Source organism: Ranitomeya variabilis, chromosome 2 (assembly GCF_051348905.1).
Source record: "Ranitomeya variabilis isolate aRanVar5 chromosome 2, aRanVar5.hap1, whole genome shotgun sequence".
Lineage (NCBI taxonomy): Eukaryota > Metazoa > Chordata > Amphibia > Anura > Dendrobatidae > Ranitomeya > Ranitomeya variabilis.
Genome location: NC_135233.1, coordinates 632688611 through 632709906, shown reverse-complemented (window position 1 = coordinate 632709906; position 21296 = coordinate 632688611). Strand labels below are relative to the sequence as shown.

General features: G+C 43.5%; 1 protein-coding gene across 3 annotated transcripts in view; it reads left to right on the top strand.

The window, feature by feature from the left end:
- The window catches only part of SCAF8 (SR-related CTD associated factor 8), a 386393-nt gene that overhangs the window by 325889 nt on the left and 39208 nt on the right, over nt 1-21296 (top strand). Inside the window, exon 21 of one of the 3 annotated variants that reach the window (XM_077289081.1) lies at nt 18253-18840. The exons of 1 other annotated variant lie outside the window; for it this stretch is intronic. The gene's annotated coding sequence lies outside the window, so the exon portion shown is untranslated. Of the gene's footprint in view, nt 1-18252; nt 18841-21296 lie in introns of those variants that run through there. One more of the 3 variants, XM_077289075.1, reaches the window with a different exon arrangement.

Below are 21296 nucleotides of genomic sequence, written 5' to 3'. Positions count from 1 at the left end.
GTCCTGTCTAATTTCTATTCATCCTTTACAGTTTCTCCTGTAGCTTTCCCTTCTCCCACACATACACAATTGGAGCCTTTTTTCCATACTCTTGCCCTTCTTTAAATGTAGCACTGCATCCTACATATCCTCCCACGTACACACATCAGATTGTGCCATGCAGCCTTCCATTTGCTCTGAACATATTATGTTATACTCGGTATTATCACATGCTGTCCAATATCATTTTGTTTTCCTATCTCCATTTGTTCAGTGTGACTCATTCTAGGACATATGGACATTTTTCATTATGAATGAATCTGCATAGCTACGTGCTAAGTGGAAGGGTTGATTGCCTATATAAGTTTTTACTTACCGTAATCCAATATTTCTATTTTATTAGACTGATCAATAACTTAGTAAATCTATTTGCACAGGCATGGCTATAAAGCCCAGGTGGTAAAATGAATGTATAATATTAGATGATATAAATTGGGTATATTAATATAGCTAACCTTTATTATGTAAAATCTGAAACCTGTGGCAGATCTACAACAGCTTGTCTTCATATCTTGGTTGTGTGAGGCATAAGTGGTCAGAATGAGGCTGAGACCACAAGCTGCCCAGGATGGATACATTTACTTACATGGATTTCATTCTGTGGGGCCCCTTGACTAAATCATTGCATGACTGTGAGTGGCAAGACTCGAGAAAGGAGGAAAATGCATATAACGGCGGGGTCACATTTGCGAGTGTGATGTGAGAAACTCGCCTGAGTCTCTCGCATCAAGTCCCGGCACTGCCACCGGCACTCAGGACCGGAGTTTGTGGCTGCATGTATTTCTATGCAGCCACATGCTCCGGTCCAAGTGCCGGCAGCAGTACTGGGTATTGATGTGAGAGACTCACGCGAGTTTCTCGCATCACACTCGCAAGTGTGACCCCGGCTTAACTTTATGAATTGCCGACAAGCTAATGTTGACTTCTATAAATTGTGTTTATCCAGAATAAGCTGCATTCTGTTTTGATTGAACGGTCATATGATATTGATAGGCCATTAATATCAGATCACTGTAGGGCTAGCATTCTCCCTGATTGGCTAATGGCACTTCCAGCAGCCTGATGCATACATTGTATGGAACTGTTGTCACGCTGGGTGACGGCTAAATAAGTGCAAAACAAAGGGGAAAGGGAGATGTGTTGTGAACTCTGTTTCCGGGCTCCCTCCTGTGGTCATGAGTGGTACTGTGTGAGTTCTCTCTTTGGGCTCCTCCTGGTGGCTCTTTTTGTTATTTTGCAGGTTTCTGGCAGGATCAGCTGTCTCGTCATCTGCTAGTTAGGTTTCCTATTTAATCCACCTGGTCCTTCATTCCTTGCCTGTTGCCGTTGTATTCAGTGCTATTCTGATTGCTCCTGTCTACATCCGTTATCAGTCTCTCCAAGAGAAGCTAAGTTCTGTTTGTTTATTTTTGCTCATCTGTGTTCAAGATTTTTCCTAGTATATGTTGAGTTTTTGTCCAGCTTGCTAATATGTGATTTCCCTGCTTGCTGGTGCTCTGGGGTGCTGAGTTGCTCCCCCCACATCGTTAGTTGGTGTGGGGGTTCTCGCATTCTCTGCGTGGATATTTTTGCATAGGGTTTTTTACTGACCGCACAGATCCCTTGCTATTTTCTGCTATCTAGCGTTAGCGGGCCTCATTTGCTTAACCTGTTTTATCTCTGCGTTTGTCTTTTCCTCTTAACTCACCGTTATTATTTGTGGGGGGCATCTATATCTCTGGGGGATTTCTCTGAGACAAGTGAGGTCTTTACTTTCTCTTTAGGGGTAGTCAGTTTCTCAGGCCGTGAAGAGACGTCTAGGATTTCAGGAAACGTTCCACGGCTGCCTATAGTGTGTGCGGTTAGGATCAGGTTTGCGGTTAGTCCAGTTACCACATCCCCAGAGCTCGTCCTATTATTTTCTACTTAGCTGGTTAGATTTGTGATCCTAAGCCACTAGGATCATAACAGTGCAACAGGCCAAAAGTGTTAAATGCATCGCAAAAGTGGGATAAGAGAAATCCTGAGTTCAATTTTTTTTTTCTGCTCTGCAGTCTGTCCTGCTTCTCTCCTCCCCTTAATCTCTGGGTGGCTTTGAGTTCTGCTGCAGACATGGATATTCAGAGTCTGACTTCTAGTGTGGATCATCTTGCTGCAAGGGTGCAAAGCATTCAGGATTTTGTTGTTCACAGTCCTATGTCTGAGCCAAAAGTACCTATTCCTGAGTTTTTTTCTGGAGATAGATCTAGGTTTCTGAATTTTAAGAATAATTGTAAATTATTTCTTTCTTTGAGACCTCGTTCCTCTGGTGATTCCGCTCAGCAAGTTAGAATTGTTATCTCTCTGTTTACGCGGCGACCCTCAAGATTGGGCCTTCTCCCTGGCGCCAGGAGATCCTGCATTGCTGAATGTGGATGCGTTTTTTCTGGCGCTTGGATTGCTTTATGAGGAACCTAATCTGGAGAACCAGGCAGAAAAGGCCTTGCTGGCTCTCTCTCAGGGTCAGGATGAAGCTGAGGTGTATTGTCAAAAATTTCGGAAATGGTCGGTGCTTACTCAATGGAATGAGTGTGCCCTGGCTGCAAATTTCAGAGAAGGTCTTTCTGAAGCCATTAAGAATGTTATGGTGGGGTTCCCCACGCCTGCGAGTCTGAATGAGTCAATGGCTTTGGCCATTCAGATTGATCGGCGTTTGCGGGAGCGCAAACCTGTGCACCATCTGGCGGTGTTTTCTGAACAGAAACCTGAGTCTATGCAATGTGATAGGATTCTGACCAGAATTGAACGGCAAAATCATAGACGTCAGAATGGGTTGTGCTTTTACTGTGGTGATTCAGCTCATGTTATCTCAGCATGCTCTAAGCGCACAAAAAACTTTGCTAGATCTGTCACCATTGGTACTGTACAGCCTAAATTCATTTTGTCTGTTACTTTGATTTGCTCTCTGTCATCCTACTCAGTTATGGCTTTTGTAGATTCAGGTGCCGCCCTGAATCTGATGGATTTGTCATTTGCCAAGCGCTGTGGTTTTATCCTTGAGCCATTACAGTTCCCTATTCCATTGAAGGGAATTGATGCTACACCATTGGCCAAGAATAAACCTCAATACTGGACTCAAGTGACCATGTATATGACTCCTGCACATCAGGAGGTGATTCGCTTTCTTGTGTTATATAATTTGCATGACGTTGTCGTGTTGGGTCTGCCATGGTTGCAGGCTCATAATCCAGTCCTGGATTGGAAAGCTATGTCTGTGTTGAGTTGGGGTTGCCAGGGAATTCATGGCGATGCTCCCTTGGTATCAATTGCTTCCTCTACTTCTTCTGAAGTCCCTGAGTTTTTGTCGGACTACCAGGATGTATTTGATGAGCCCAAATCCAGTGCCCTACCTCCTCATAGGGATTGTGATTGTGCTATAAATTTGATTCCTGATAGTAAGTTCCCTAAGGGACGACTGTTTAATTTGTCTGTACCAGAGCATGCCGCTATGCGGAGCTATGTAAAGGAGTCTTTGGAGAAGGGACATATTCGCCCCTCCTCGTCCCCTCTTGGTGCGGGATTTTTTTTTGTGGCCAAGAAGGATGGTTCGTTGAGACCCTGTATAGATTATCGCCTTCTAAATAAAATCACGGTCAAATTCCAGTATCCCTTGCCATTGTTGTCTGATCTGTTTGCTCGGATTAGGGGGTCTAGTTGGTTCACCAAGATAGATCTTCGCGGTGCGTATAATCTTGTGCGTATAAAACAGGGCGATGAATGGAAAACAGCATTTAATACGCCCGAAGGCCATTTTGAGTACTTGGTGATGCCTTTTGGACTTTCTAATGCCCCTTCTGTGTTTCAGTCCTTCATGCACGATATCTTCCGAGAATATCTGGATAAATTTATGATTGTGTATCTGGATGATATTTTGGTCTTTTCAGATGATTGGGAATCCCATGTTAAGCAGGTCAGGATGGTATTTCAGGTCCTGCGTGCCAATGCCTTGTTTGTGAAGGGTTCCAAATGTCTCTTCGGAGTCCAGAAAGTTTCCTTTTTGGGCTTAATTTTTTCTCCTTCTTCTATTGAGATGGACCCAGTCAAGGTCCAGGCTATTCATGATTGGGCTCAACCTACATCGGTTAAGAGTCTTCAGAAGTTCTTGGGTTTTGCTAATTTTTACCGTCGCTTCATTGCAAATTTTTCTGGTGTGGTTAAACCTTTGACGGATTTGACCAAGAAGGGTTCTGATGTGACTAACTGGTCTCCTGCGGCCGTTGAGGCCTTTCAGGAAGCGCCGGTTTTCTTCGGCTCCAGTTTTATGTCAGCCAGATGTCTCTCTTCCCTTCCAGGTCGAGGTTGATGCTTCTGAAATTGGAGCAGGGGCTGTTTTGTCACAGAGAAGCTCTGATTGCTCTGTGATGAAGCCATGTGCCTTCTTTTCAAGAAAATTTTCGCTGGCTGAACGAAATTATGATGTTGGTAATCGGGAGTTGTTGGCAATGAAGTGGGCATTTGAGGAGTGGCGACACTGGCTAGAGGGAGCTAAGCATCGTGTGGTGGTCTTGACTGATCATAAAAATTTGATTTATCTTGAGTCGGCCAAGCGGTTGAATCCTAGACAGGCTCGTTGGTCGTTGTTTTTCTCACGTTTCGATTTTGTGGTCTCGTACCTTCCTGGTTCGAAGAACGTGAAGGCTGATGCTCTTTCTAGGAGTTTTGTGCCTGACTCCCCTGGAGTTTCTGCGCCGGTTGGTATCCTCAAAGAGGGGGTAATTTTGTCTGCCATTTCCCCAGATTTGCGACGGGTGTTACAGGAATTTCAGGTGGATAGACCTGACCGTTGTCCATCAGAGAGACTGTTTGTCCCAGATAGATGGACCAGCAGAGTTATTTCCGAGGTCCATTCTTCAGTGTTGGCGGGTCATCCTGGGATTTTTGGTACCAGAGATTTGGTGGCTAGATCCTTCTGGTGGCCTTCCTTGTCGCGGGATGTGCGTTCCTTTGTGCAGTCCTGTGGGATTTGTGCTCGGGCTAAGCCTTGCTGTTCTCGTGCCAGTGGTTTGCTTTTGCCTTTGCCGGTTCCTAAGAGGCCTTGGACGCATATTTCCATGGATTTTATTTCGGATCTTCCGGTCTCTCAGAGAATGTCTGTCATCTGGGTGGTTTGTGATCGTTTTTCTAAAATGGTCCATTTGTTGCCCTTGCCTAAGTTGCCTTCTTCCTCTGATTTGGTTCCGTTATTTTTTCAGAATGTGGTTCGTCTGCACGGCATCCCTGAAAACATTGTGTCTGACAGAGGATTCCAGTTTGTGTCCAGATTTTGGCGGTCCTTTTGTGCTAAGATGGGCATTGATTTGTCTTTTTCGTCAGCCTTCCATCCTCAGACGAATGGCCAAACCGAGCGAACTAACCAGACCTTGGAAACTTATTTGAGATGTTTTGTTTCTGCTGACCAGGATGATTGGGTGGCTTTTTTGCCATTGGCCGAGTTTGCCCTTAATAATCGGGCTAGTTCGGCTACTTTGGTTTCGCCTTTTTTTTGTAATTCTGGTTTTCATCCTCGTTTTTCCTCGGGTCAGGTTGAGTCTTCTGACTGTCCTGGGGTGGATTCTGTGGTGGATAGGTTGCAGCAGATTTGGAACCATGTGGTGGACAATTTGATGTTGTCACAAGAGAAGGCTCAGCGCTTTGCTAACCGTCGTCGCTGTGTGGGTCCCCGACTTCGTGTGGGGGATTTGGTGTGGTTGTCTTCTCGTTATGTTCCTAGGAAGGTTTCTTCTCCTAAGTTTAAACCTCGTTTTATCGGTCCTTATAAAATTTTGGAAATCCTCAACCCTGTGTCATTTCGCTTGGACCTCCCGGCATCGTTTACCATCCATAATGTTTTCCATAGGTCTTTTTTGTGGAGGTACGTGGTGCCTGTGGTTCCTTCTGTTGAGCCTCCTGCTCCGGTGCTGGTTGAGGGAGAATTGGAATACGTGGTGGGGAAGATCTTGGATTCTCGTATTTCAAGACGGAGGCTTCAGTATTTGGTTAAGTGAAAGAGCTATGGTCAGGAGGATAATTCCTGGGTTGTCGCCTCTGATGTTCATGCAGCCGATTTGGTTCGTGCCTTCCATGTGGCTCACCCTGATCGCCCTGGGGGTTCTGGTGAGGGTTCGGTGACCCCTCCTCAAGGGGGGGGTACTGTTGTGAACTCTGTTTCCGGGCTCCCTCCTGTGGTCATGAGTGGTACTGTGTGAGTTCTCTCTTTGGGCTCCTCCTGGTGGCTCTTTTTGTTATTTTGCAGGTTTCTGGCAGGATCAGCTGTCTCGTCATCTGCTAGTTAGGTTTCCTATTTAATCCACCTGGTCCTTCATTCCTTGCCTGTTGCCGTTGTATTCAGTGTCATTCTGATTGCTCCTGTCTACATCCGTTATCAGTCTCTCCAAGAGAAGCTAAGTTCTGTTTGCTTATTTTTGCTCATCTGTGTTCAAGATTTTTCCTAGTATATGTTGAGTTTTTGTCCAGCTTGCTAATATGTGATTTCCCTGCTTGCTGGTGCTCTGGGGTGCTGAGTTGCTCCCCCCACATCGTTAGTTGGTGTGGGGGTTCTCGCATTCTCTGCGTGGATATTTTTGCATAGGGTTTTTTACTGACCGCACAGATCCCTTGCTATTTTCTGCTATCTAGCGTTAGCGGGCCTCATTTGCTTAACCTGTTTCATCTCTGCGTTTGTCTTTTCCTCTTAACTCACCGTTATTATTTGTGGGGGGCATCTATATCTCTGGGGGTTTCTCTGAGGCAAGTGAGGTCTTTACTTTCTCTTTAGGGGTAGTCAGTTTCTCAGGCCGTGAAGAGACGTCTAGGATTTCAGGAAACGTTCCACGGCTGCCTATAGTGTGTGCGGTTAGGATCAGGTTTGCGGTTAGTCCAGTTACCACATCCCCAGAGCTCGTCCTATTATTTTCTACTTAGCTGGTTAGATTTGTGATCCTAAGCCACTAGGATCATAACACAGATGGCCCTAAACACTAGGGAAGTGGGAACTGGAGATCACTAGACAGAACTAAAATCACCCTGACCGCCCTAACAGTCCCAATATAGGTTCTGCACCTATCGCCAAGCAGGAACCTAATCCCTGTCTGACCCTGGCAATAGGCCCTGGTTAGGGAGAGGTTGGGGTTAGTACTAGTCAGTCCACACTACAACTAAAGACAAAAAGGGTAGACAAACAAGGGAACACTTAGCTTGAGAAGACAACCGAAATGTCACGCCAACAATCCTCCAAGAGTCCTCTGAGAGGGAACTCACCGACTGTTAGTACATCTAACTAGACAGAGACATGTAAGAGCTAACACCAGCAACATGCTGCAGACACGGAATGAATAAAAACCTTCAGCACGGGTATCTAATTAGCAGCAGAAGGTGGAGGTAACTGTTGGGTCCTAAAGGGAGAGGGATATCGCTCCACAACAGAGATACAAAAACCAAGAAGGTGCTTGAGCTAATCGCAAAGACCTTCTACAGCCGGATCCCGGATGACTGTCTGTCACACCCATGACAACTGGACCACTCCATTCAATGTTGTGGCAGCCTCTGCCAAAAATAGTGACTGATCTGAAGTTCTTGGCAGAAGTTGCTGAAAGTAAATTGATGGTGTTGCTGGATGTTAGACTGTCACCGTTCTGATATTGATGACCTATCAAAGAAATAGGTCATCAATATTATATACCCATGACAACCCTGCTTTTTGGGTATTATTAAACCTCTTAGTGACCGGGCCGAATTTTTGAAATCTGAGCAGTGTCACTTTACATGGTAAATACCTCTGGAATGCTTCAAGAAATCCCAGAGATTTTGAGTTTCTTTTTTCGTGGCACATTAGAATTTATGATAATGTTACATTTAGGTCGATATGTTTTGTGTTTATTTATAAAAAAATATCAGAAATGTGAAAAAAATGTAAAAAAATTAGCAATTTTCAAACTTTGAATGATTAATCCTTTAACCCCTTTACAATATGTGCCATACTAGTCTAACTGCTGTGCGGGAGGTACGTTCACGCCTAGCGCAGTACTATAAAGAGAAAAAAGAGTTATGCCAGGTATATATAGAGTAAAAAGATTGCAAAGTTTATTGACAATTCTCAAGGGAGAAAGCGGACGATTAGGGACGCGAAACGCGCGTCGGGAGGTTTCTCTGTACACCCGGCCTCATTCCCTCCAAACCCCTGCTTGTGGTAAGTGTCTGATAGCCTCCCATGGACTAATTATTACCCCACTTTAGGACTATGTCTCCGTCAGGGTCCTGGTTGGTGTTAGACATGTCCACTTATGTCATGGCAATATGCACATGCACTTTATATAAGGAATATTGATAGGCACTGAGCGATTGGGACTTTTTGGAGGGTCTCTACACCCTGCCGGGTTGTTTTTGCACATGTATCACTTTATTTCCTGCGTATAACTGTACTGATAATGTAATATATTGTTAATTGTCAATAAACTTTGCAATCTTTTTACTCTATATATACCTGGCATAACTCTTTTTTCTCATCATAATATTATGCTATTTTGAGTGGGTATACTTGCTTGTATATAGGCTAATTATAGCCTTGTTTTCTGACAAAAAGGATGTCAGAGAGGTTTTTGTGGCTACTAGCGCAGTACTAGTACGACGCCATAATCGTACGGCCTCATGCTGAGCACTGCGGCGGTCGCGTGCGGGTGTCAGCTGTATGTGACAGCTGACATCCTGCAACAATGCCCACGATCGGTGCTATCACCGATCATGGGCATTTAACCCCTCTAATGCTGCTTGTCAGTAGTGACAGCGACATAGAGAAGCATCGTGCAGGGATGGGGCTCCCTGGATGCTTCCATCAGAACAACGCAATGCGAGACCCCCGGCAACAAGATGGCCATGGGTCCTGCAGGGAAGGTGGCTTGTGAGCGCCTACTGAGAGCCTGACAGATCTTGATCTGATACTCTGCAGTGCAGAGTGTCAGATCAGTGATCTGCTGTGAAATAGTAATATCCCATATGGAGACAATATAATAAAGTAAAAAAATATATATATAATGTGTAAAAATATTTAAAAAAATCCCCAAAGAAAAAAATAAACTTTTTTTTACCAATAAATACATTTATTTATGTAAATAAAAAAAACAAAACAATACAAGTACACATATATTTGGTATCGCCGCGTCCGTAACGACCCGCTCTATAAAACTGTCCCACTAGTTAACCCCTTCAGTGGTCACTGTGAAAAAAAGAGAGGCAAAAAATAATGCTTTATCATCACACCAAACAAAAAGTGCAATGAAACATGATCAAAAAGACAGATATAAATAAAAATGGTGCCGCTGAAAATGCCATCTTGTCCCGCAAAAAAACAAGCCGCCATACAGCTTACTTATTTTTTCTATAAAATAGTTTTTATTTTGTAAACACGCCAAAACATAAAAAAGATATAAATGAGGTATCGCTGTAATCGTACTGACCCGAAGAATAAAGCTGCCTTACCAATTTTACCACATGCGGAACAGTCTAAAAAATTTTTTTAAAAAATTCAATTCCTGAATTGCTGGTTTTTGTTCATTCTGTCTCTCAAAAATCGGAATAGAAAGTGATCAAAAAATGTCATATGCCCGAAAATGGTACCAATAGAAACATCAGCTAATCCCGCAAAAAGCAAGCCCCCACATGACTCTGTCGGCCGAAATATGAAAAAGTTATAGCCCTCAAAATATGGTGATGCAAAAAGTAGTTTTTACAATAAAAAGCGTCTTTTAGTGTGTGACAGCAACCAAACATAAAAACCACATATAAATCTGGTATTGCTGTAATCGCATCGACCTGAAGAATAAAGTCGCCTAATCACTTATACCGCACAAGGAGCACTCCTAGTGTATCCTCACCGATCCCCTGTAGACTGTGAGCCCTAGCGGGCAGGGTCCTCTATTCCTCTGTATTTGTGTGTGCCTTGTTTTGCTCATTGCAAAATCCGCAACGTGTGCACATAGCCTTACACTGCAGTTTTTTTGTAAATCTCTGAAATACGTGATTCAGACAGAACCTCTGGCTGAACATTCCCTATAATGAGCCAGATGGAGGCACTGTGGGCGTCGTCTGACCTGTGATTCGATGGTGTCCATTTTTTTTTAGGATTGCATAAAAGTGCCGTTGGCCAGTTTTGTGCACTTCTGAAAAGAAGGAAACTGTGGAACAGAGGCATGTCGGAGGCCAGAGTAACTCTGCTGCTTCACTATAGTGAATAGATCCATCGGGGGTCTCATGTGAATCACGTCACTCTGAGATTTAGATGGAAACCCCAAAGTAAGTGGTCAGTATAGAGCGCCGGATAACTGTGATTCCAAATGTTATGTAAAATGTTCCCAATAAAAGCTTCCACTTAATCCACAAAAAAAGAAAGTCCCCACTCAGATCTGTCATCTGTCGGAAATATAGGGGCTTCCACGTTACTGGTTGCTCAAAGGCTCTGGAAAAGCGAAATGGCTTCTCACCCGCCAAAAGAAATTCAGAAAATTCTCAGCTCCCAAATCCAAATGCCCCACTGCCTTCTGAGCTCAGTGTGCCTAAACAACATTTAGTACCCACATGTTTGGCATCTCTGTAGTGATGAGAGCCCGCCTAATTTACAGGTGCGTCTCTCCAGAAGCACGAGCTGGGCATAACGTACTGGTCACTACAACGTACTGGTCACTACAATGGCAGTTTGCAATTTTCACTCAGCATCATCCATTGCTGCTTGTTTCTAGAAAAAACCCATGTTAAAATCGTCACTAATTCTGTAGATAAATTCCCAAAGGGTTAAAATTTCCAAAATGGGGTCACTTGAGGGGATTCTGCTTAGCACTTAGGGGCTCTTTATATGGAATCCACAAACTAGTCTAGGAAAATCTGCGTTCCAGGAGGCAAATAGCGCTCCGTCCCTCCCGAGTCACTCCGTATGACAAAGTAGTACTGTACAGCCACATATTGGGTATTTCTACATTCAGCAGAAATTGTGGGACAAATTCTGGTGCCATTCTTACCCATTTCCCAGTGTGAAAATGTAAAACTTGGGGCTAACACACAATCTCGGTGGTAAAAATGTAAATTATTTTTTCTACACTGCCCAATGGTATAAAAGTTTGTGACACCCCTGTGGTGTCAATATAAAGACTGCACCCCTAGATGAATTCATTGAGAGGTTGAATTGGTAAAATGGGGTCACTTATGGGCATTCTGCTGTTCTGGCACCTCAGAGGCTCTGTAAATGTAACATGGCACCCTCAAACAAGTGCAGCAAAATCTGCACTGTAATATGGCGCTACTTCCCTTCTGAGCTTTGCACTGTGCCTCAAAAGTAGTTTTCGACCACATATGGGGTATCCGTGAACTCGGGAGAAATTGCACAGCAAACATTAGGGTCCATTTTCTCCTTTTACCCTTGTGAAAATACAAAATTTGTAGCTAAAAAAGATTTTTGTGGGAAAAAAGTGATTTTTGTTATTTTTACGGCTTAACGTTATAAATGTCTGTGAAGCACCTGGGGGTTCAAGACCTTCAATACTCATCTAGATAAGTTCCATAAGGGGTCCAGTTTCCAAAATGGTGTCACTTGTGGGGGGTTTCCACTGTTTAGGCCGGGGTCACACCTGCAAGTGCAATGCGAGAAACTCGCACGAGTCTCTCGCATCAATACCCGACACTGCACTGCTGAACGCTCCATTCCCGAGAGCCAGCGGCAGTGCCGAGTACTGATGCGAGAGACTCGTGCGAGTTTCTTTCATTGCACTCGCAAGTGTGACCCCGACCTTAGGCACATCAGGGGCTCTTCAAACGCGACATGGCGTCGGCTAATTATTGCGTAGAGCTGCAGCGTCAAACACGCAGCGTCCAGATGTTACAGCATAGTGGAGGGGATTTCATGAAATCCTGTCTCCACTATGCGTTAAAAGATGCAGGCAGCAGACCCGCGTAAACGGACATGTGGTGCATCTTTTCAGAACACAGCATGTCTGTTTACAATGCGGCGACGCTCCGTCGCCGCACCATAAATTTCCCATAGATAATCATTAGATGCGGTAAAATCGCATCTAATGATTAGTCACATGCGTAGTATTCTGCATGTGTGTGTGTTTTATTAACCCTTTCACAAGTATAGGATTAGTAATGGTAGGTATCTGATTGACGCCTCTCCATTACTAAGCCAGCTTAATGTCACCTTACAAAGGTGACATTAACCCCTTATTACCCCATATCCCACCGCTACAGAGGAGTGGGAAGAGAGAGGCTAAGCACCGGAGATGGTGCGTCTTACAGATGCGCCATTTCTGGGGAGGCTGGGGGCTGGTATTTGTAGCCAGGGGGGGTCAATATCCATGGCCTCTCTCTAGGCTATGAATATCAGCCCGCAGCTGTCTGCATAGCCTTTCTGGCTATAAATTATAGGGGGACCCCCACATCATTTTTTTGGGGGGTCCCCCTATTGTTATAGCCAGTAAAGGCTAAATATACAGCTGCGGGCTGATATTCATAGCCTGGGAAGATCCATGGGTATTAACCCCTTCCCAGGCTACTAACATCAGTCCTTCAGTCATTGGCTTTCCCTCTCTGGCGCAGAAATTTGCGCGGGAGCCCACGCCATTTTCTAAAAAAATTAAACAGGTATTGCTTTTAAGGCCGGGGTCATACTTGCGAGATACTCACACGAGTCTCTCGCCTCAATACCCGACACTGCCGCCGGCACTCGGACCGGAGCGTTCAGCTACATAGAAATACCTGCAGCCGCACACTCTGGTCCCGAGTGCCGACGGCAGTGCCGGGTATTGAGGCGAGACTCGTGCGAGGTTCTCGCATGTGTGATCCCGGCCTAACTCTTTATTAACATTTTATTATGTTTATTACTAAACATTGGGCTTGGTATTATCTATCTGTCATCTATTATCTATCTATTGTATCTATCGTATCTATCTATTATCTATCTATTATCTACCGATATATATCTATAAATATATCTATCTATAGATAGATATATCTATAGATAGATATATCGATGGATAGATAGATAAATAGATACAATAGATAGATAAATACAATAGATAGATAATAGATACAATAGATAGATAGTTACAATAGATGTATCTATCTATTATCTATCTATTGTATCTATCTATTGTATCTATCTATTATCTAATAGATAGATAAATACAATAGATAGATAATAGATACAATAGATACATAGATACAATAGATAGATGCAATAGATAGACAGATAATAGATAGATACGATAGATAGATAGATAATAGATGGATAGATAGAGCTATAGATAGATACGATAGATAGAGCGATAGATAGATAGATCTATCTGTCTGTCTAAACATTATTCTTCAATGGAGTATGTAAATGAAGAGGTTGGACAAGAAATTACATCACAATTCTTTTTTTTTGTATACATTTATTTAACTTACAAGAACACACACAATCCACATGAAAAAAACGCATGTAAAAATGCATCAAAAACGCAGGTGACCTGCCAGTGACCTCAAGTGCAGATTTGGTGCAGATTTTACCTGCGTCAAATCCTGAGCAAAACCTGATTGACCGTGGAAACATACCCTAAGGCCGGCCTCACACTCAGCGTATAAAAATACGGTCCGTTTTTTACGGCCGTAATACGCAAAAAAGTCCCCAAAATAGTGGTCCGTATGTCATCCGTAGGCAGGGTGTGTCAGCGTATTTTGCGCATGGCATCCTCCGTATGTAATCCGTATGGCATCCGTACTGCGATATTTTCTCGCAGGCTTGCAAAACCGACATCTAATGGATTTATGTGCTCAAATGTTCGTTAAAACATATATACAGTTTATATATATGTCATTGAGACACATATATATATTCTGTATTTATATTTAATTCAGCGCGATATATGTGAAAAGCCGGTAATTCAATTGCCGGCTTTTCATTTCTCCTTCACAAACCCGACAGGATATGAGACATGGTTTACATGCAGTAAACCATCTCATATCCCCTTTTTTTTTGCATATTCCACACTACTAATGTTAGTAGTGTGTATGTGCAAAATTTGGGCGCTGTAGCTTGTAAAATAAAGGGTTAAATCGCGGAAAAAATTGGCGTGGGCTCCCGCGCAATTTTCTCTGCCAGAGTGGTAAAGCCAGTGACTGAGGGCAGATATTAATAGCCTGGAGAAGGTCCATGGTTATTGCCCCCCCCCCCGGCTACAAACATCTGCCCCCAGCCACCCCAGAAAAGGCACATCTGGAAGATGCGCCTATTCTGGCACTTGGCCACTCTCTTCCCACTCCCGTGTAGCGGTGGGATATGGGGTAATGAAGGGTTAATGTCACCTTGCTATTGTAAGGTGACATTAAGCCAGATTAATAATGGAGAGGCGTCAATTATGTCACCTATCCATTATTAATCCAATTGTATGAAAGGGTTAAAAAACACACACACATTATTAAAAATTATTTTAGTGAAATAAACACACAGGTTGTTTTAATATTTTATTGCTCTCTCAATCCACCTGAAGACCCTCGCTTGGCAAAATAATAAACCAACAATATACATACCTTCTGATGAACTGTCACGTCCCACGAAGTAAATCCATCTGAAGGGGTTAAATCAATTTACAGGCAGGAGCTGTGCAAAAGCACTCGCTCGTACCTGTAAACCCCGGGTGCTGAAAGGAAAGCTGGGTGATCTGTACTTACATTGAGTCGCGGTGAGGCGCCCTCTGCAGGATGAACTCACATGAACTCGAGCGTGGGAACTTTTCCAAGGCTGCAGTTCATGAGAACATCCAGCAGAGGGCGCCTCACCGCGACGTTCCCCTGCTTTCCATTCATTCCCCAGTTTTTACAGGCAGGGGCGGCTGCATTAGCAGGCTACTGCTTGTAAAATTATTTCACCCCTTCAGATGGATTTACAGCGTGGGACACGACTGTAGCGGAGGAAAGGTATGGGATATTGTTGTTTTTTTATTTTTTCTTTTTTACAAAACGAGGGTCATCATTTGGATTGAGAGTATAATAAACTATTACAACATCATGTGTATTTATTTCAATAAAATACTTTTTTCCTAATGTGTGTGTGTTTTATTAACCATTTACTATTACTGGATTAATAATAGATAGGTGTCTTATTGACACCTCTCCATTATTAACCAGGCTTAATGTCACCTTACAATAGCAAGGTGGAATTAACCCTTTATTACCCCATATCCCACCGCTACAGGGGAGTGGGAAGAGAGAGGCTAAGTGCCAGAATAGGCGCATCTTTACAGATGTGCCTTTTCTGGGGTGGCTGGGGGCAGATGTTTTTAACCGGGAGGGGCAATAACCATGGACCCTCTCTAGGCTATTAATATCTGCCCTCAGTCACTAGCTTTCCCACTCTGGCGGGGGAAATTGCGAGGGAGCCCACGCTAGTTTTTTCCGCGATTTAACCCTTTATTTTTAACAGCTAGAGCCCCCAAATTTTGCACACACACTCTACTAACATGTGAGGAATATGCAAAAAAAAGGGATATGAAATGGTTTACTGTATGTAAACCATGTCTCATATCCTGTCGGGTTTGGGAAGGAGATAGCAAAAGCCGGCAATTGAATTACCGGCTTTTCTGCTATCTAGCGTTGTATTAAATATAAATATATATATATATGTGTCTCACTGACACATATATATATATATATATATATATATATATATATATATATATAGACTGAGTCCATGGATCCATTAGATGTCGGTTTTGCAAGCCGGCGAGAAAATCTCGCTGTACGGATGCCATACGGATTACATACTGAGGTTTACATGCGCAAAATACGCAGCCACACCCTGCCTACGGATGACATACAGATCACTGTTTTGGGATCATTTCTGCGTATTGCGCATGTAAAATACGGACCGTATTTCCCTACGCCTAGTGTGACGCCGGCCTTATAAGGTACAATATGTCACAAGAAAACATTCTCAGAATCACTGGGATCAGTTGGAGTGTTCTAGAGTTATGACCTCAGTAGTCAGAATTGTAAAAATTGGCCCGGTCATGAAGGTGAAAACAGGCTTTGTCTCAAAGGGGTTAATCCAGATAGTCATACCATAGAAAAACATTAATAAATTACATTTCCCTCACGCCTGCTTTATATCAGCACCATTTGTAAAATGTTATTTTATTTTGTTAGCATTTTAGGAGGTTTAAAAATGCAGCAGCAATTTTTCATTTTTTCAAGAACATTTACAAAAAATTTTTTTTTTTAGGAACTTATCCATGTTTCAAATGTTTTTTTTTGTTCTATATATTGGAAACCAAAAAGTGATACCATTTTATAAACAGCACCCTGACAAAATGAAAACTGCTGACAGGTAGTTTATTAAACCTTTAGGGGATTTTCAGTAATTAATGCAAAGTGACATAACAGGAATAAAAAAGTTTATTTTTACCACCAAAATGTCACTAACTTCTGAATAGGTCAATGTAGCCGGCAGACTCTAAGGCCGCTATTTAGCCATGAATTGCTATGGCAAACATCAGGACCACACAATCATGATCTCAGGGTGCCGATGGGGATAAAGAGGGAGCTCCCACCCTCCATTAACCATTTATATGAAGTAGTCACTATTGACAGCAGCATCTAAGGGGTTAAACAGATATGGACGGTGTCAACATTGATTGTGGCTGATGCAGCAAGTTGTCAGCTATAGTGTACAGCCGACTTATTCAGATTATCACTAGTGATGAGTTAATATGCTCGTTGCTCGGGTTTTCTCGAGCACGCACGGGTGGTCTCTGAGTATTTATGACCGCTCGGAGATTTAGTTTTCATCACCTCAGCTGAATGATTTACAGCTATTAGCCAGCTTGAATACATGTGGGGATTCCCTAGCAACCAGGCAACCCCCACATGTACTCAGGCTGGCTAATAGCTGTAAATCATTCAGCTGAGGCGATGAAAACTAAATCTCTGAACACTAACAAATACTCGGAGATCACCCGAGCAACGAGTACACTCGCTCATCACTAGTTATCACCTGTATGGGGATGCTAGTCTCTTATATGTTAGGTCAGTAAAAAGGCATATCAGCAGTCATTTAGGGGTTAATTCATCTTGTTTTTTACTTGTTTTTCATATTACTGTTTTTTTCTGTATACTCATCATGTTTGCCATACTCCAGTAATTAATTTGGCAAAATACAGTATAATTACCACCAGTGGCTTAGCTATAAAAGTTTCAAGGGATGTAGTTGCAAGTAGGCCTCATCTTAGGCCGGGGTCACACTTACCGTGTGGAAAATCGGTCCAAATATCTCAGCCGAGAGTCGCAGGAGTGTTCTCCGTATGGTCATCCGTGTGTGATGCGTTTACAATGTGATGGTGCGATTTTGTCGCACCTATGTATCCGTATGACATGCATATTGCTTTACATTTCTCACTGCTTTTCCCCGTTGAATTTTATGGCTCAATGGGCTGAAATGAGGAAAATGTGTGCGTATTTCTCGCAAGCTACACTGATGGTCCGTGTGGTGTCCGATTTTTTTCTTGCACCCATATGCTTGCATTGGTGAAACTCGGACGATATACGTGTACAATCGCAGCATGCTGAATACGCCCGAGAAAAAAATACGGTGATATAAGCAGCCCCATAGATTAACACTGGTCCGAGTGCTATACAATGTTTCCTCGTATAACACTCGTCCGTATTCTACGGTAGTGTGACCCCGGCCTTATTAAGTATCTCTATGTTCCCCTGTTTCAAACGAGTAGTGCCCCTGGTTGTGTTGCAAATCTCATTATAGGGAACCTACAACATTGTACATGCAGTATGACCTGTGGGCAGCATGGCATAGAGAAGGAGAAGCTGAGCAGAATCATATACTGGTTGTTGGCAAACATTCAGTATAACCTGACTTTTTTTCATTGAGATCCCTGATGTTTGTATGTATATAAGTCCAGTGGGCGGTTCTACTCTGTGATTGACAGCTATCTCTGCATGCACAGTCATATAGGAAAGATTGTCAGTCACTGATTAGGTCCACCCACTGGACTCATGTGCATGCAATTGTCAGGGATGCCAATGATTGTGAATTCTTCCCACAAAAATGTATATGTATAAAAGTGAATGGGGTGGCATTGTGATCCTTGTAAAACCAATCATTTTATGCCTGATGTTAGATATGTATTCTTATCTGACGCCACATGATGCGTTCTTAATAAGGAATGTGTTCTTCCTCCATATTAGGTGATATCTGTCTCTGGGAAGAAATAAGGGAAATTCTAGAATGAGAATGGACGTCCACATGGCAGGGATGACACACGATCACACAGCTGATGTAAGTCTGGAATAACGTCCTTCTTTTATCGATGTCATAAATTATAATACTTATAATATTAGAAACATTACAGCCGCAGTGCAGAAATCCAAAAATGATTACAGAAGACAAGGATGTTCAGCAAAAACAAAGAACATTTATTTCACTATATCTGATGCAAAATGTTTCCTAATTTGTCAAAAATTCGAAGCCTTCGTGTACATATTCAGATTACGACACCAGTAGACACTTTTTTTTTTACCAGAAACTGTAAGTCCATAGATCAAAAATCCACTTTTAAGTGCAGTAGAAGGAAAATCTACATTTCTCCAGAGAGGCCATTGGGAGCTGGTATCAGCATGGAGACATAATAATTATTTCAGGGGACTTCAAGCCCTTTCTCAAGCATGCCTTAAAAATGCCTAATACCTGAGAAATGGGGTAGCTGAGCTCTGGTCATGGCTTTAAAAATGTAAATGTAAGTTTCCCCATTAAAAATAAAGAAATGTAAAAATGCCCCCAAAAAAATATTTGGTATTGCCACACCCATAAAAGTTCAAATTAAAAGTTGAAATTATTACCCCATACATTAAATGCTGTAAAGAGAAAAAACTCAGGCACCACACCTCCTTAAAATAATGTACCCTAATAAGAAGCTATCAAAATGTTGTATCTACCCCAAAATGGTATCGATAGAACAGCTCACTATGCAAAAAAATAAGCCCTCACACAGCTATGTTGACCGAAAAATAAAAACACGTTTTTTTGTGGGCAGGGGGTTTACTAAGTTTTGGATTTTTATTCACCACTTCCAAAAAAATCTGAAAATTTGTCATTGCTGTAATTGTTCTGACCTGGAATATGATGTTTCCAGATCACTTTACCATACGGCAAACACCATAGAAACAGAACCGCCCAAAATAAGGATGAAATGGTGAAAAAATTGCAATTCTGCCAATTTAGATTTTTTTCCATTATTTAGTATATCGTATGGCAAAATGAATGATGTCATTAAAACTTACAAGTGGTCCAGCAAAACACAAGCACACATATGGATATGTTGATAGAAAAATAAAAGTGGTTCTTGGAAGAAGGGGAGGAAAAAATGAAAGCGCAAAAATGACAAATCACTCTAATATGCCTTTTATATCATACCTATTGTTGTAACTTTTAGCACAACTCATTAGTACATGTTATTAGGTGGAGTAGTTGTTCTATTTTGACCATCTTCAGTTGTGTGAAAAAGTGTATGGCCCCCTTTGTGATTTATGCCCCCTTTGTGATTTCCTATTTTTTTTGTATGTTTGTCACACTTAAACGTTTCGAAGTTCACATAACGTCTTCCTCAGGAGATGCATAATTGACTTAAGGAAAGGCCGGAGCAAGCCGTCCCCTCCCCCCCGTGGCGTCAGCGGAGGCCCACATGACATGGTTTGGAGGGGTGGGGGGACTAGGCTAATGGTTAAGGGGGTGGGGGCTGAGAGTGGGCATAAAGGGGTGATTGCAGGCGGGGCTGGCTCAGTTCCCGCTCACTGCCCCAAGTTGTCCCATCCTCCCGCCCTATTTGTTCGTTTTTTGTCGGGGAGAATGATGATTTATGGTTGTTGAAGTAATTGGGGTTGTGCTTTTCGGGTCATTGCGGCCGGGGCGGCTGGGGGGAGTCCTTGGAGTTGGTGAAAATTGGTTCGGGGATCCATTGGCATATGGTCCTCTGTTTCTTGGAGTTTAATATATTTCGGATCTGGTGAATGGTGGTGGGGAGTTCCGTCAGGGGTGGTCAGATCTCCTGGAATATTTCCATGAACAGTGAACCCTCTTGGGGGTTTTGGTGCTCCCGAGCCAGGGTTAGAACGGCTGGGAGTAAAATTTTGTGTTTATGTTATGTTCACGTGATGGGTCGTTAATCACCAGATTCTTATGGGCTCCAAGGACTCCATCTAGCTGAAAGGTTAATGTCTTTACATTCATTGTATTAATTGTTATATGTTAAATAAAAAGGCTGCTGTGGCCTACATTACTCCAAAGAAATATTGGTCTTGTCTTTATTAAGGTGTGGATGGGGGTTCAAAGAATTGTTTGGGTTGAAGCGAGCGGTACTCCTTATTAGGCAACACCTTCGACAGTACCAGTGTCATGCATCTCCTGAGGAAGAAGTTATATGAACTTTGAAACGCATTGAGAGAATAGTGAATAAAATACCAATTTCTCTATCCATAAACTGGGATTGTGGTTTCTACAGCAGCGCAGTCAATATACAAGTTTCCTTCTATCTAATATATAATTGCCTAGAATACTACTTCCTGCAATTTGTGCCAACTTCCGTGGCTTTGTCCGGAGCTAATGTCCGGAGATAATGTCCGGAGCTAATGTCCGGAGCTAATGTCCGGAGATAAGTGACGTCACCAGTGTCCTACACCCAGGCAGAGCACAGGGGCCCCAGGCAGCATATGGGGCCCCAGGCAGAGCACAGTGGCCCCAGGCAGAGCACAGGGGCCCCAGGCAGCATATGGGGCCCCAGGCAGAGCACAGTGGTCCCAGGCAGAGCACAGGGGCCCCAGGCAGCCTGTGGGGCCCAAGGCAGAGCACAGTGGCCCCAGGCAGAGCACAGGGGCCCCAGGCAGCATATGGGGCCCCAGGCAGAGCACAGGGGCCCCAGGCAGCATATGGGGCCCCAGGCAGAGCACAGTGGCCCCAGGCAGATCACAGGGGCCCCAGGCAGAACATGGGGCCCCAGGCAGAGCACAGGGGCCCCAGGCAGCATATGGGGCCCCAGGCAGAGCACAGGGGCCCCAGGCAGAGCACAGGGGCCCCAGGCAGCATATGGGGCCCCAGGCAGAGCACAGGGGCCCCAGGCAGCATATGGGGCCCCAGGCAGAGCACAGTGGCCCCAGGCAGAGCACAGGGGCCCCAGGCAGAACATGGGGCCCCAGGCAGAGCACAGGGGCCCCAGGCAGAGCACAGGGGCCCCAGGCAG